The sequence below is a fragment of the Linepithema humile genome, chromosome 1, assembly GCF_040581485.1.
Source record: "Linepithema humile isolate Giens D197 chromosome 1, Lhum_UNIL_v1.0, whole genome shotgun sequence".
Classification (NCBI taxonomy): domain Eukaryota; kingdom Metazoa; phylum Arthropoda; class Insecta; order Hymenoptera; family Formicidae; genus Linepithema; species Linepithema humile.
In genome coordinates, this window is record NC_090128.1 from 35,478,212 (window position 1) to 35,494,073 (window position 15,862).

The 15,862-nt window shown below is 35.2% G+C and overlaps 1 protein-coding gene and 1 long non-coding RNA gene across 3 annotated transcripts in view; one reads left to right on the forward strand and one right to left on the reverse strand.

Moving 5' to 3' along the window:
* Positions 1 to 15,862, forward strand: part of LOC105672694 (facilitated trehalose transporter Tret1-2 homolog) — a 71,898-nt gene that overhangs the window by 29,019 nt on the left and 27,017 nt on the right. The window lies entirely within an intron of this gene.
* On the reverse strand, positions 1,650 to 2,423 carry LOC136999948 (uncharacterized). Its single transcript, XR_010890266.1, has 2 exons — positions 2,301 to 2,423; positions 1,650 to 2,146 (listed from the first exon to the last, which is right to left on the reverse strand). It is a non-coding gene; the product is annotated as an uncharacterized lncRNA (long non-coding RNA).

Here is a 15,862-nt window from a genome sequence, read left to right on the forward strand (position 1 = left end):
TCTTCTATAACCGGCACGGATATAAAAGAGAAATATTCAAATATGTATGTGTATGTGTGTGTGTAAATATTAAAAAAAAATTTATTAAATGTTACCAATATTAGTTTATTATTTTATTTGTTTATTTTTTAGCGTCTAGTTTTTATTAATCTTATTGCATAAATTATATGTAATAAGAATTAATGTTGTTTTTGCTATTAATGAAATTTTTTCTAAACTTTTCTCATTTTGATAAGAATGCATGTAGATGGAGGTCGGGTTTCTGGAGTCACGTTGGAAACTTTTATTCCTTTTATTTATCTCGGGAAATTTCACAAATATTTCACATTCCACGCTTAGCTAGATGGCACGGAACAGTAATAATGTGTCGTGCGATTATCATTATAGTTAACATTTTCGCAGAAATTCCTCCGCATTGAACAAAGCTCCAAGAATTTGCAATTTAATTCCGAAACAAAATAGTGAAGTGTTGCATTTAAAAAGCAACTTTTTTAAATAATAACTTAAATCTTTGATCTTACTTATTTTTTCAAATTGCATATTTTTTGCTAATTATTTGTATACTTAAAAAATGTTGTTAATAATGGAAGAATATATTTTACTATTATTTTATTGTATAAAAGTATAAATGTTTTATCGAGAATTAATCTTTCCACAGCCATTGGAAAGCTTTTTCAGATTCAATACATGATTTTAATGGAGTTGCACGCGCGTGCGACAAGGATTGAGGGATCGCAAGACCGCATGAACTTCCTGCAGAATCAGCATCGGCACATTCCACTTAGACTGTTGCTTTTTCTTATCATTTTTTCTTGCAACGAACTTGAAACTGGGGCAACTATTTCATCGTGGTTTGCTCTCCAGCCGGTGGGGTTGTGAGAAAATGAAGTGCTTCGGCGAAGACGAAGGTGAACTTGCGGGATCTGGAAATGAGGAGCTCGTGGAAAAATGCGATTCGCTGGCAGCTATCAAAAGTTTCACGGACGCACTTGCGACAAGACACGAAACAGCGACTGTAAAGAAAACGTCTCAGAAGATTTCGTTGACTGGCTGGTAAGTCTCTTTCTTGCACCTTTAATAGTTCAATGTGCTAGAAGTTTAGAAATCATCTAAATTTCGCAATTTTCAGAACTGCCTTACAGTTGTCAATATTAATATAATCTTGTACTATTACTTTTACAACTACTTTTCACGAGCGTCTCAGAGTTTATATATTGAAAATTGTAGTAATATTTTTATTGCATCACCACTTTTTATGATTTCTCGTACAGCACATCTTGTGCGTATACTTCTGTATTGTTATTTGAATGATCAATGATTCAATTGGTAATAAAACTAAAAGAAGCGAACTAACGAAGGGTTCATAAAATTTGTATCACCGCGAATAAATAATGTCCCGTAAAGTGGGCTCCATTTAACCTAAAGTCCCCACGCCGCATTACGCAGTTAGGCGAGTTAGCGGGAATGACAGAAGAAAATAATTTGAAGCTTTGTTTTTGACAATGAAATAGATATGATTTATGGAGGCCGAGCGTTGCGACGACGGCGGTGAATGGTGAAGTGCCCTCCTTTTTAAGATTATTGAAGATAATTTGATTCAAGGGCACGACATCCCACCTTGACACCATTTCACATCCGATAGTGTGAGATTAAATATATTACTTTCGAGAAAGAGAGAGAGAGAGAGAGAGAGAGAGAGAGAGAGAGAGAGAAATATCGTAAAGAGAGATTGTTACATAATATCATAAAATATTGTATTTCCTATAACATGATGTGATGTTTGAGCTATCACTGTTGTGTTTCGCAACTGTGATGATACAACTGTGACATAATAATATTAATTAATGTGGATAAAAAGATTTGTGACATACACGTATAATTTAAACAAAAACAATAAAAATTGTAACTATATGCTACATTTATCAAAATTTTGTTCATATTTTTATATTTTTTATTCAACATGATTTCAAGTTTATATCCTCGCGCCAAATCGTCGCGTTTTCCAGCACAGCGATGACACGGTAAATCCGTATGGCGTTTATTTTTATGGTCGCGGGACACCGAGCATGTTCGGTCGAAATACAGGAAGATGCCACCTTCGAAGGAGTTGAACGATACGCGTGGGTGATGCTGACGAGGGGATTTCCTGAAAACAAAAAGAAAAAAAAGAACGAAAAATAAGAAGCGTACGAACGCCCGGCCCAAAGCCGACGTTCTCAACGACGTCTGCGGGGATCCGGTTCACTATTTCTTATCGACGGACTATAAAAAGCGGGAGATCATTGAGACGGTGTGAGTACCTGTTTTACGTGCGCCGAAGACATAAATTCCGGGGTTACGATGTACAAAATGCTTAACCTTTCTTGCCGAGGGTGTCGTCTGCGGGACATAAAATCCGAGGGTAAATCTGGGTAATTTCTAAGACAGATTGAAAATAAGCGAGGTACACCGTTATCAGTCATCGCGTAATTGCTTTCAACTACAAATATTAAAGTTCAAGTTGATATCTGCGATTTCACAAATGGCGCCTACGCCTTTCATTGCCTTTAATCCCGGCGCGTAAAATCTTTCCCAGCAGGAAGTAATTTTCCGCAAACGTGGGGCTTTTAGATCTTTTTTTATATTTAATTGCGGACCCCAAACTCTCGAGGCGCTATTCATCGTAGGCACTTTTGACGTCATTCGGCGGTTGGTTTCATTAACCGCAGTGCTCTAGCGAGTTTCAAGTAGAGCTCTCTAACTATTTAAAGCGGGCGACGTTGGAGCGAAGTAGAAATTAGGTGAAGAAAAGTAGATTATACGTGCAGCTGCACGATTATGCGTACTCAAAGACGATCAGCTTCATCCGTATATTCTATAAGTAAACCGGAATCGATTTTTCGTCAAGAGTTGAATAATGCTGTAGATCTTGTGCGTCTCATACTTTGTCTAATCTCAAAACTTGTACACGTCGCTTGTGCTCACTTTACCGAAACTGTTTCATTTAATCGTTACGTCGTTACGTTAGCTCGTTAGCCACGAACTCCGAATTTCGTCAGACGCCCTCCCGCTGGCTTCCGGCAGAGATTCTTAATTAAGTTGCAGATAACTTTAGAACGAGATTCTTATCTGCTTTAGCGACTTTATTAGAATGGGAGCTAGAATTAATTTACTATTTTCTAAGCAGTTGCAGCTCTCAACATCTTATCCCATTTATATTCTACTTTTACTGTATTATTTTGTGTATATATTTTACACAAAAGCTGTCTAATATTTTAATATATATAATTTATATATAATTTTTCACAAGAATCGTCTCTCTCTCTTTCTCTCTATAGATTTTATCAATCATTGTTCTGACACGTTTATTGAAAGACGTACGAGACTTTTGACTTTGAACGAGCAGGGCCGCTGGCACTGTGCTGCTTTTGACGCGTTAAAAGTTATACGACCCGTGAAGTTCTAACTCGTAAATTGCGCGACGGATGACACTTCTTTTCTTCGCGGGACAGAAGGAACGATCGCGAGTTGCGCACGAACAGAATTATACTGTCATTCGCGAGCCGTACGAAGACGAGATCCATCTTCCGAGACCCGCTGGCGCCCCTTGTATCTTGTTAAAAGTTTACGGCTGAGAATGAGAAGTAGCGTCATAGCGCAGATGTACTGGTTTTATGTAATACGCCGCGGGGACGAGTGAGTTATGGTCTTCTGGAAAAGATTGCGCTATTCGCTGATCGTTTCCGTTTTTGTTGTCAGATATAACGTGTGTCATATCGAAAAATATCTTAAGGATCAAGAGACACGGTAGTGTCTCGCGCCAAGTTCACGCGCAGCGCAAGACCGACCGTGTATCTTTACGCGAGCCCGAAAGTTGAGACGAGCCGAGATTATCGGATCTCAATAACGGCTGGGCCGATTGAGTTGTTGTTAGGCTCAATCGATAGCGCATACCCAAATTACATAAGAAAAGTATGCTTGTTTTTACTGTAGGTGCTGTAGAAAAAAAGTTATAATAGTCCAAAGTCGAAATGTCTAAAATAGTACGATAAAAATGTCCAGCTAAAATGTCCATGTTCCGATTTCTGACGTTAGGTGCGCTGATGGCGCTGAGAAGCCGCGCGGCGCGCGCTTACGTTGGCATTTGCATTTATTTATCAAGAGACACGGTAGTGTCTCGCGCCAAGTTCACGCGCAGCGCAAGACCGACCGTGTATCTTTACGCGAGCACATGAGCTGATAGGAGTCGAGATTTTCATATCTCAATAATGCGTGGACCGATCGAATTTATAATAGGCTCAATCGATAGAGCACATGCGATTTACATAATAAAAGTATCTTTACTTTTTTTGTACATGCTTTCTAAAAAACTATATTAATTGCCAAAGTTTGCCAAAGTTTGCCAAAGTCGAAATATGCCGAAATCTATGTAAGCTTGGTCGTCGTCGTCTGTTCGTCATCCTTCTCTAATATATAAGTTTTTACTTTGTCAACTAGAAGCATCAAAATGCAACATGGTTGTCCTTTTCTACATCCCGTGAAATGTCAATTCCCGCATAAGAGCGTCTTTTTTCTTTCCTTTCTTTTTCTAAAAGATGTCTGTCCTTTTTCAACATGGCGGCGCTCAGACCTGTCAGCTCGCAGCTTTGATGACACTAATCACATTGATATAATTAATATCGGTCGTAAAATGTATATGTAACGTGTTGTGGAGACGAATAGAGATAGTGTATATCAAAATAATAGTATTCTTTATAAAAAAAATTTTTCTCGTCTTGAAGTGCAGAAGTGTAGCAACACACATGCTGACAACACTCTTAAAGGGAACGTTCACAAGTGTCCCCTCCCGATTTGATTCTCCTTGAAATATGTTGTAAAACATACAATTTGAGAAGACACGTATTTTTTTATAGCGGCCCTAACTCAAATTTAAAGGGTGAAACACCCTTTTGAAAAAAACGAGTTTTTTCTTTGTGTGTAACTATCGCCAAAACCGTAGGAGATATAAAAAAATGTTTCAAGTAGAAGTTGTATGGCTTGTAATGGGCTTTATAACTGTGTAGTTGGATTTTCAAAAATGTAATTTTTTTTAATTTACTCTTACCCCTTGGTATTATTTTTTCGAATTTCAAAATTTTTGTAATGACAAAAGTTGTAGCATTTTTTACGCTAAATTCAACCATATATGATTTTATTATGTTCCGAAATCGCATCTTTCAAAAATAAGTCATCAGTATCATATTATATGCGTCGCGCTGCATGACGCATTGTTTATACCGCACTTGTGTTGCGCAATAGTCGTTAAATAAATATAAAAATGACATGTTATCATATATTTAAGGAAGAAAAGTTAACTAAAATTGTTGCTAAAGCATCCCTTCCACATTACACTCTTATAGATAATCGCTGCATTTCGTATGCAGCGCGTTGTCATATACAAGTTAGCTATCAGCGCATATTACACTTTGAAGTTTTGCTTGCAGTGACCACGGGAAAATAATTTATGAAACGAAAACAGTGAATGAATCAATCTATTCAACATATATCCACCCTGACTCTACTCTCTTGGCCCGACTTGACTGACAATGAATGAAATTCTGTACATACTCTTTTTCAATAATTTTAATATACTGCGATATATTCTACATACTATTACATTCTATTAAATTATTACGATTTTTTTAAACTATGGTATATAAAATCTTGAAATATAAAATGTATATTATAAGTATAATTATAATATATTGATACAATAAATAAGCTTTTATATATATATAAGCTTATTTATATATATTATAATTATACTTATAATATACATTTTATATACCATAGTTTAAAAAAATCGTAGTAATTTAGTGGAATGTAATAGCATGTAGAATCACAGTATATTAAAATTATTGAAAAAGAGTAAACTGTACAGAATTTTATATTTTATTTCATTCTCAGTCAAGTCGGGCCAAGAAGGTAGAGTCAGGGTAGATATATGTTGAATAGATTGATTCATTCACTGTTTTCGTTTCATAAATTATTTTCCCGTGGTCACTGCAAGCAAAACTTCAAAGTGTAATATGCGCTGATAGCTAACTTGCATATAACAACGCGCTGCGCACGAAATGCAGCGATTATCTATAAGAGTGTAATGTGAAAGAGATGCTTTAGCAACAATTTTAGTTAACTTTTCTTTCTCAAATATATAATAACATGTCATTTTTATATTTGTTTTGCGACTATGCACAACACAAGTGCGGTATAAACGGTCATGCAGCGCGACGCATATAATGTGATACTGATGACTCATTTTTGAAAGATGTGATTTCGAAACATAATAAAATCATATATGGTTGAATTCAGCGTAAAAAATGCTACAACTTTTGTCATTACAAAAAGTTTGAAATTTGAAAAAATAATAACAAGGGGTGGGGGTAAATTAAAAAAAATTTCATTTTTTGAAAATTTTACTACACAGTTATAAAGTCCATTACAAGCCATACAACTTCTATTTGAAATATTTTTTTATCTCCTACGGTTTTGGCGATAGTTACACACAAAGAAAAAAATCGTTTTTTTTTCAAAGGAGTGTTTGATCCCTTAAATTTGAGTTAGGGCCGCTATAAAAAAATACGTGTCTCCTCAAATTGTATGTTTTACAACATATTTCAAGGAAAATCAAATCGGGGAGGGGACACTTGTGAACGTTCCCTTGTTAGTATTTTGTAGTTAGTGGACAGAAAGTGTACTTTGTGCACATTGGTGGAATCGGCAGGTATGTAATGTTTATAGAGAAGAAATGTCTAACACTTGGATTGAAGCTGACGATACGCTAATTAAAAAAAGACAATGGCCTAGAGGTGCTAAAGATGTTTTTGTCATTCTTACAGAAATTTGATCAAAAGTAATCTGTTTTTATATATGAAAAAACGCAATAACTTAGAAATACAAATGGTTTTTTATACCCTTTTTATGATCACTAATAATTTTCTTATAAAACATGTTGTAAAATATAAAAAAAAATTATTAGGTTTGTATAAATTAAGATTTCTATAATCAAAAAGAGGATTGTCGTATTGAAAATATGACGGGAGTGATGGTGGGATATTATTACCATTATTTTTACTAAAAAAAAAGAATCATATTTATTAAAATTATTTTTACTAAAAAAAAGAAATGATATCTCACAAAAAAACCTTTTTTTAAAAAAGGTAAAAAAAGGGCGCCAAGTACACGCCTTGTTATATTTAAAAAAAGTTTTCCTCATAAAAAAACCTTTCCAAAAAATTGTTTTTTTTTAAAAAGTTTTCCTCATAAAAAACCTTTTCAAAGAACTGTACTTTCAAAAATATATTATATTAAAAAAAGTTTTTCTCACAAAAAACCTTTCCAAAAAAAGTTGTATATATCATAAAAAACTTTTCAAAAAGATTGTATTTCCAAAAATATATTATAAAAAAATCTTTTTAAAAAAATTATATATATTTATTATAAAAAACCTTTCCAAAAAAATTGTACTTTTAAAAAAAGTTGTATATATTAAATAAAAATTTGCTACATATTCTGTCTATAAAAGAGGTGATATCAGAAAATGACGCCAAGTTTAAATAAAGAACCTTTCAAAAAAAGTTGCATGTATATCTAATTATTTATTTAAAAATGATATTTATGTTTATATCTAGTTAATTCTTTTTAAGTATACTTTTTAAAATAATTGCATTTGTATCTAGTTATTTTTTTATATCTGTATCTAGTTAAATAAAAAAATTTTTCAAATTTAATCAAAATAAAAAAATATTACAAAATTTCGCAAAAAACTTGGCGCTGCTATAAAATAGCCTTCATTGCTCTATAATATTTTAAGATGTATAATAATATTTTAAGGCTATTTTATAGCAGCGCCAAGTTTTTTGCAAAATTTTGTAATATTTTTTTATTTTGATTAAATTTGAAAAATTTTTTTATTTAACTAGATACAGATATAAAAAAAATAACTAGATACAAATGCAATTATTTTAAAAAGTATACTTAAAAAGAATTAACTAGATATAAACATAAATATCATTTTTAAATAAATAATTAGATATACATGCAACTTTTTTTGAAAGGTTCTTTATTTAAACTTGGCGTCATTTTCTGATATCACCTCTTTTATAGACAGAATATGTAGCAAATTTTTATTTAATATATACAACTTTTTTTAAAAGTACAATTTTTTTGGAAAGGTTTTTTATAATAAATATATATAATTTTTTTAAAAAGATTTTTTTATAATATATTTTTGGAAATACAATCTTTTTGAAAAGTTTTTTATGATATATACAACTTTTTTTGGAAAGGTTTTTTGTGAGAAAAACTTTTTTTTAATATAATATATTTTTGAAAGTACAGTTCTTTGAAAAGGTTTTTTATGAGGAAAACTTTTAAAAAAAAAAACAATTTTTTGGAAAGGTTTTTTTATGAGAAAAACTTTTTTTAAATATAACAAGGCGTGTACTTGGCGCCCTTTTTTTACCTTTTTTAAAAAAAAAGGTTTTTTTGTGAGATTATTTAAACGGTGTCAAAATTACTGTTTTGAATGTAATATATTATACTTAAAATAATATAAACTTTTTTAAAATTTTGAATTTTAGAATTCGATAATTATTGCTTTCGATTACTAGATACAATAAAGAAATTTTTGAAAGACAAAAAATAAAGCGGGAATTATCATTATCTCATTTTTGCATAAATTTTTTTTATTCTTTCGAATTATTCTCGAGATTTCTGTGCTTCAAAATTTGTCATACACGCGAGCTCGATGTTTCGCCGAGCGTCATAATTCTGTCTCGTATGCATTTGTGTACTCCGCTGGTTTATGTTTTCTTCATTTTTTTCCCATGTTGATGAAATTTCGCTTTCGCGAGTTCCGCGCGCGAACGAGTAGGAAATTACCTTTTGCTTTTTTATTGGGGCTCAAACTTTAACTGCCGCCAACGGAACAGTTAAGCCGGTCGGTTTGTGCGCGCAGCAGACTCAGTATTTGCATTTGAAACACGCCTTGTGGCGTGGATCTCGTTCACGACAAAACAGCGAATTGGCTATTTAACTGCGTCTACGATCCTCAAAAAGGCGAGAGCTTCCGGCACACGCGCCTCGCTCGCAGAAGCACTTCTCTCGCTCTTTGCGTCGGCTTGACAGCCCGGGCTCTCGAACTAGTTTGCAAATGAGTACCGTCACGTGTGCGATAAAAACGATCTGTCACTAATCCGCAAACTTTGAAATATTTACGCTAATGATATGTAGTTATTATGGGTTGAATAGCTCATTCAGCTTGCGTGTAAATCAATAAGCTATCAATAAGCAATCAATAAACTATGATATACATAGAATGATATTGAAAAAAGTTTTATTTTTAAGAACAATAGTATTACATAATTTAATTTTTACATTAATTAAATTTGATTTATTTTTAATCTGTCTGTAATAGTCTGTAATATAAAAAGATGTTCGCGTAACAAATTGTTATTTGCAATTTTTATAAAAGTTTTATATTAATTCTTTTAAAAAATTGTTTAATATCTATATTATCAAAGTTTATGTACTGAAATAATTCATTACACTACTTGATAAAAAAATAGGGAACACTTTTTAGACGTACAAAATTGAGTAATTTTTAAACTTGAAATTCGGTGAAAAATCATTGCAGATAAAAAATTAAAAAAGAATTTCAAAAATTGAAGTTTTTATTTACGTACTTTTTAAACCGTTTTGAACAATTTTCTAAAATTTGTTGACAAGTTAAACTTATATTTTTGACTAATATTTTTACTAAAAATATATCAGCATACCAGTCAGAGAGAAATGTTTACTAAACGTAGGTATAAGTTTATTTAGATTCTGTTACTACATCTTGTACAGCAACGAAAAAAGAAAGGTATAAAAATATTTTTCTCGTAAAGTTGGATATTTTAGCAAATGAAATGTTTTTTTTCTGAAGTAAATCCATTCAAATAATTTGTCCACGAGTCGAAAAGGCAAAAATATAAAGCAGATACCGAGATATGATGTTTTTTTAGAAAAAGTATAAAATATTCAAATATAGTAAATTTATATGATTCAATTAATATTAAAATATAATTATCCAAGAATAAATTATCAAATATTATAAATAACTTTTTAATTTTTAATTTTATAGATAATAAATATGTGTCATATTTTATGCACGCTATCTTTGCAAGGTTGTCATAATAAGATAATTCTTATTAATTATCGATATCATTGTCACAGATATAATTGAAGGCAAGAATGTCACTATTCTTGTTATAACTATATTAAAACGTCGGATCGCACACCATGGTATCAGTCGGTGCCACAGTAGATCCGAGTGCAGTGAACCTTTTCGGAGCGTGACAGATGAATGTAAGCTTAAAGCACGCGCGGAATTATGCATCCGCGCCTATAATTATCCCAACTACCGGCAAAAGACGCTGAACCGTCATGTGTCTTGTGTGCTGCCGCTTGTATGAACAAAGATAAATACTCTAATATCGCTGGTAATAAAACATAAAAGTAGATTCTTAAGAATATTATTGTACTTTGAACTAAAAATTACGACATAATTTTTCGGTGATTTATTTTGGTTTCTTACAAGAGACAGAAAATGCGGTAAAAAATTATTATAACTGTTTTTTAATGGTAAAGCTTACCGCAGCTAGATCGTACAAGGCACATTTGTTTTGGCAAACATGTTTCATGTGAATTACGCAGCATACCAATTTTATTTGACGGATGATTTGGAACCAAACTTTCTTGCCAGAGGAGTCGATTAAAAAAATCAGTAATAAAAAGCTTTATAAAGAATTGAGTTTCGTCTGACGACTGGCTGGCACGTAATCTGAATAATTAACGAGAAAGTGGAGTCGAAGTGTGAAATTTAGCGAACTTTCGCATAAATTAGTCAATTATTTGTTTGCAATGTTGAACACGATCTTGTTTCGGGTGAATTAATTTGTGTTGAAAATAAAAATAATTAGCTATTTAATAATGCATGCACGCATTTCGGATACAACGTAGCAATTTGATAATCCGCTTTATATTTTATGCGGTGCGCGACTGTGTTAAATGCCATGGGTTAAAATACGACAGAATATGAAACGTTAATTGATTTAAATGGATTAAATATATTCCACTGTCCGCGTTTTCATTAATAATTGTTGTACCTCATCCATCGTTTATCCATCTTACAATAGGCTACTTTCATATCGTAAAACAATGTTGCACTATTTGCACTGATGAATATATAGATTGAAGGCAAATATGTTTCCCACGCAGCTTCTAGCAATATTCATTAAAGATTCGATCGCTCGTGAGTTTACCGATGCTGTAAGAGTTAATGCGTCAGTTGCAGTCTCTCCCATCGGTATAACATCTGCCGGATATAGAACGCTATTTAATTAAATAAGTAGAGAAAGTAGATCATCAGACGAAATTCGATAGCAGACGAGAAACTCATCCGAAATGATTTGAGGGAACAAAAATAAAGCTGTTGAAATAGCGACAAAACCAGCGCGCGTTTTTACTATTTTTTAAATTTAACATTGTTTTGCTTTTTTATTTTAGTAATATAATTTTAATTATTTATACTCGGAAATTGTATAAAGGTACTTTCGGAATACGCTGGCTTTGAGATAATCTGCGTATAATCCGACGTACAAATTTAATTTAACCGCACCGAGTCTAAAATTAATTATATCCGACTGCGTGTGTAGTCGTAATGGCAGTCCACCCTTGCGACAAAGGGTGGAGTTTATGGCGGTTTCGTAGGGTCGTCGGTGAAGAGGCAGTCGATAAAAAAAGATGAACCTCGGAATTGACCAGCGTGTGAAGGGACAACGGAGATGCGACCTAGTCTTCCGATTCTCGGATCGGCGACATCTAATCTGGCGAAAACAAAAAGACGAGAGAGCATGCGAGTATCCAAGTAACACGGAGAGGTTTTAATGCGCGAAGCACGTATTATTTTCACGCGCGAAGCTTCGACGTGTCAGACTTTTGCATAAACGTAAACCCTATTTCGAAATTCGCTTCGAACCAATTCGTTCTTTAATTAGAGATTTTATCGCCGTTTGTCATCGTAAAATGTCAGTGTAGCGGTTGCGCGGTCGCAGTGAGCATTTTCGCTTCCTAGCGGAGACGAGAGTACTGACCGTAAAAATTTTATTTTGTCGTTGATTTAGAGACGGAGCCGGGCGAATAATTTTCCCGCAGTTTCTGTTCCGCTCGACGAATTGCGTTTGTCCAGCACTCGGTGTGTCTCCTCGTTACCGTCCGCGTATAGGTAGTTTAATTTTGAATAAAGAAAGCCAGAATTGGAGGAAACTTTCGGGCTACTGCCAGACTCACTCCGTTGCGATCATTGTTCGGTACGTATACGCGGAGAATTTTGCCGTTTTTATGTCAGCGAACGTTCCGTGCTTTAACTTTGACGTTTTGCTGCGTCATCGAGTATGAGACGGTAATAACGGAAATTGCGACTCTTATACAACATCTTGCCGCTGGGAGTGACGAAAGATTACAACTTTGGACGACCTTCGCAGTGCGCTGGACGTTTTCAGAATAAAGTTTTTATTTTCGCTGGAAAATCCAATCAAAGAAATATAATTTTAATGAAAAAATAAGTAAAAAAAGAAAAATGTTAAACTGCATATTTCGGTAATAAATTAATTGCAATTAATTGTACTGAAAAAATCTACCAGCATACTTTGATTTGCAGTTAACACACTGTATTTTGATTAATACAATTTAAGTATGCTAACTAATAATTTGGCGTTTTATTCCTTTTTAGCATTTCATTCCGTTTATACCGTCTTGTTCGTTTAATATATTTTTCTTAGCGCTCTCCTAATCTCTTTTCCCTCTCGCATTTAAGATTTCATTCAAATCCCGATTCAATTACATTTCAAGCCTTCTACTAGACTAATTGCATTTATATAGGCGGCCAAAGTCTCCAATAACTCGTCCCTTTATCAAACCCGTGGCAGTTAGCATAACCACCGTTCTCGGAATGTAGTCAATCAGAGAACTCATACAGGTCTGATAAGGATTCTGGAAAGTTCCGCGAAGCTCATTGAGATCGCAAATTCGCCCCGGGATCATACATATTCAGTAACGTCAGAAGCGGCGCATGCGTTTCTCGTTTCCGTAAACTCGTTTGCTGGTGACCAATTGAGAATTTAATACATCTCCGTTGACGTTTTATTGTATTATACATGTCTTTGCGTCTGTGCACGTGGCGTGCTGCACGAGTGGGAAAACACGCGTGTGAGATTTTCGATGCAATCTGCGGCCCGAGTGGCAATCGAATTTCCAGCTCCTTCCTCTTTGAAAGCTCTATTTAGAGATTCTATTTGCAGCTTAGAGAGCTTCGACCTTAACTGAGACGCGGTTTGCCCCGACTTGGCCGGGGAATTCTAACTCGATTTATTTGCAGTTATTTCATTACTCTGTTTCCTCTTTTTATGGGACATATATTTTTTTTGGGGGGGGGGGGGGGAAGTATTAAGTGCCATGAGTAGTTTTATGTCCCCATCAGCAGAGTAATCCTATTATCTTTTCAAACCTGTCTCTCCGATTATATCTAATCGGCTTTCACACGGTTTTAGGCATGATTCAACTGTCGATCTTCGAGCATTATGCCGTTGTGCGAACACAATTTTTCATTGAGAAAGAACTCTTTCTCTTTCTCTCTCTCTCTCTTACTCGGAGCGAACACGTCAAGGTTTTCCGCCCACTGTTCCGCTTTCTCGAGACACCGCCTTCGCTAAGTACACCCTGAAAGAGTGTTTACTCTCTCCATCAGTGCCCTCCTGCATTTCTGCTTTTTCTCCCCGTCCGAGGACCGTTTCGTCTCCGTGACGCAGACGAAGCGGACGGCTCGTATCTCCGAGGCACGTAAGAGCCCGGGAAACACTCCATCTCGGATCACATTTCCCGTTGGAATTTAAAACAGATAATCAAGCGACGTACCTGCGCTCGATTATCCGACCTGTCATCGTATCGTGCCGTTCTCGTTGCCCCGAGATACCTTGCTTCGCCCGCGCGTTCGTTCATTGTTCCCGATTCGCGCGCCATCGTCTGCTAAGTGCCTGAGATCGGATGCAGCTGTCGCTTTCCGACGACGCGCTGAGGATCCTTCGATAGGTATTCGATGTCGCCGAGACATCCGAACCCTTTTTCGTACGGCAAATGGGGACATTCCTGCGCGACCGTCGGGTCCATTTATCAGCGAACTCTGCGTCCCCTCGGTCGTATCTGTCGCAACGCGGGCCGAGTATTTCTTACGCATTGTCGACCGTAGTGATTGATGACGGTATCTCGCGTCGTCGCTTGCTTGGGGGCCGATCATTGTGTTTTATGGTCTATCACGGTCCTAAGGTCGCTGCGAGGGATGCACCTTATCTGCCGTGACTAGACTGGCTTTATGGGCGACTCGCAGGAACAAATGCCCGGTGGTGGTGTTGTGAATTTATAGCGACGTATCAAGAGACACGGCAGTGTCTCGCGCCAAGTTCACGCGCAGCGCAAGACCGACCGTGTCTCTTTACGCGAGACCGAAAGTTGAGACGAGCCGAGATTATCGGATCTCAGTAATGCCTGAGCCGATCGATTTAAAAATAGGCTCAATCGATAGCGCATACCCAAAATATATAATAAAAGTATGCTTGTTTTTGCTCTATATGCTGTATAAATAAAGATATTAAAGTCTAAAGTCGAAATGTCATGAAAACTATGAAAATTATTTCAGTCGTCTGGGATGTACTTTATAAATTCTTGCCGATAGATGGCTAGTATCTCAGATGTACACATATCGGCATGTATCACCGGCAACGCATGCGCAAGCCATGTACATGCGAAGCGCGGAGCTCACATGTACAATGTGACTTGCGCATATATGCGGTAATCCTTCCATTCCTGCTGCTGCTGCTGTTTGTGTATCAAATCTGACCACACAGCGGTATACGTGTGTGAAGTAAAATATATGTAATACTCCTACATTGCTGATTGTGCTTGAGAGTTTCGAAAAATATTACGGTGCGGATGATATTTGTTTCTCACTCTAGAGCAGACTCTGTGCGTTGTGCGCAAGCGTTGTACCTATACATATATCCCGTACGCAGGCTACAGACGTCGCGCACGTGCAGAACGGCCAAATCGTGGTAATATAATGTAATATTTGCTAGTTTCTATTTTTCATTGTCCTTATTGTCAGTATAAATTGTGAACATGTTAAAAATAATTATATATGTAGTATATTGTTTTTAAATAACTAATCAAATGAATAATACGTACTAACATATTTAATTAATTATCTAAATCATGTACTCAATGTATTTGAATATCGTTTTTGAATGCCACTTATAAATTGCAAATTTAATTTAACTATGTAATACGAGTTTGTAATTCTATTTATAACAACTATAATTAAATTATTTATTAAACTGAAAGAGATGATAATAGGTCAGGGCCTAATAGAGACTAAATGAAATAGATAATTATAAACGTTGTAATATATACAGGGTGTCCCATTTAACTTGAGACAACTAAATATTTTGAAAAATAAGCACTGTACGAAAAAATGTCCCAAATAAACTTTAATATTATCAAGGGGGACGTCTGCCTGTGTAAAAATTAACCTGCCGCCACCGCCCCTTGGAGGTGGGGCGGGTGGCAACTTTGAAATTTCAAATGGGAACCCCCATTTTTTATTGCAGATTCGAATTCCTTGGAAAAAAATACGTAAGTTTTGTCCGAGACATTTTTTCGAATCGTGATAGATGGCGCTGTAATCAGTGAAAATTAGTTTTTGTCATTTTCTCTCACCATCGGGGTGCTTTATTTCGGTGAGTCCCCTCGC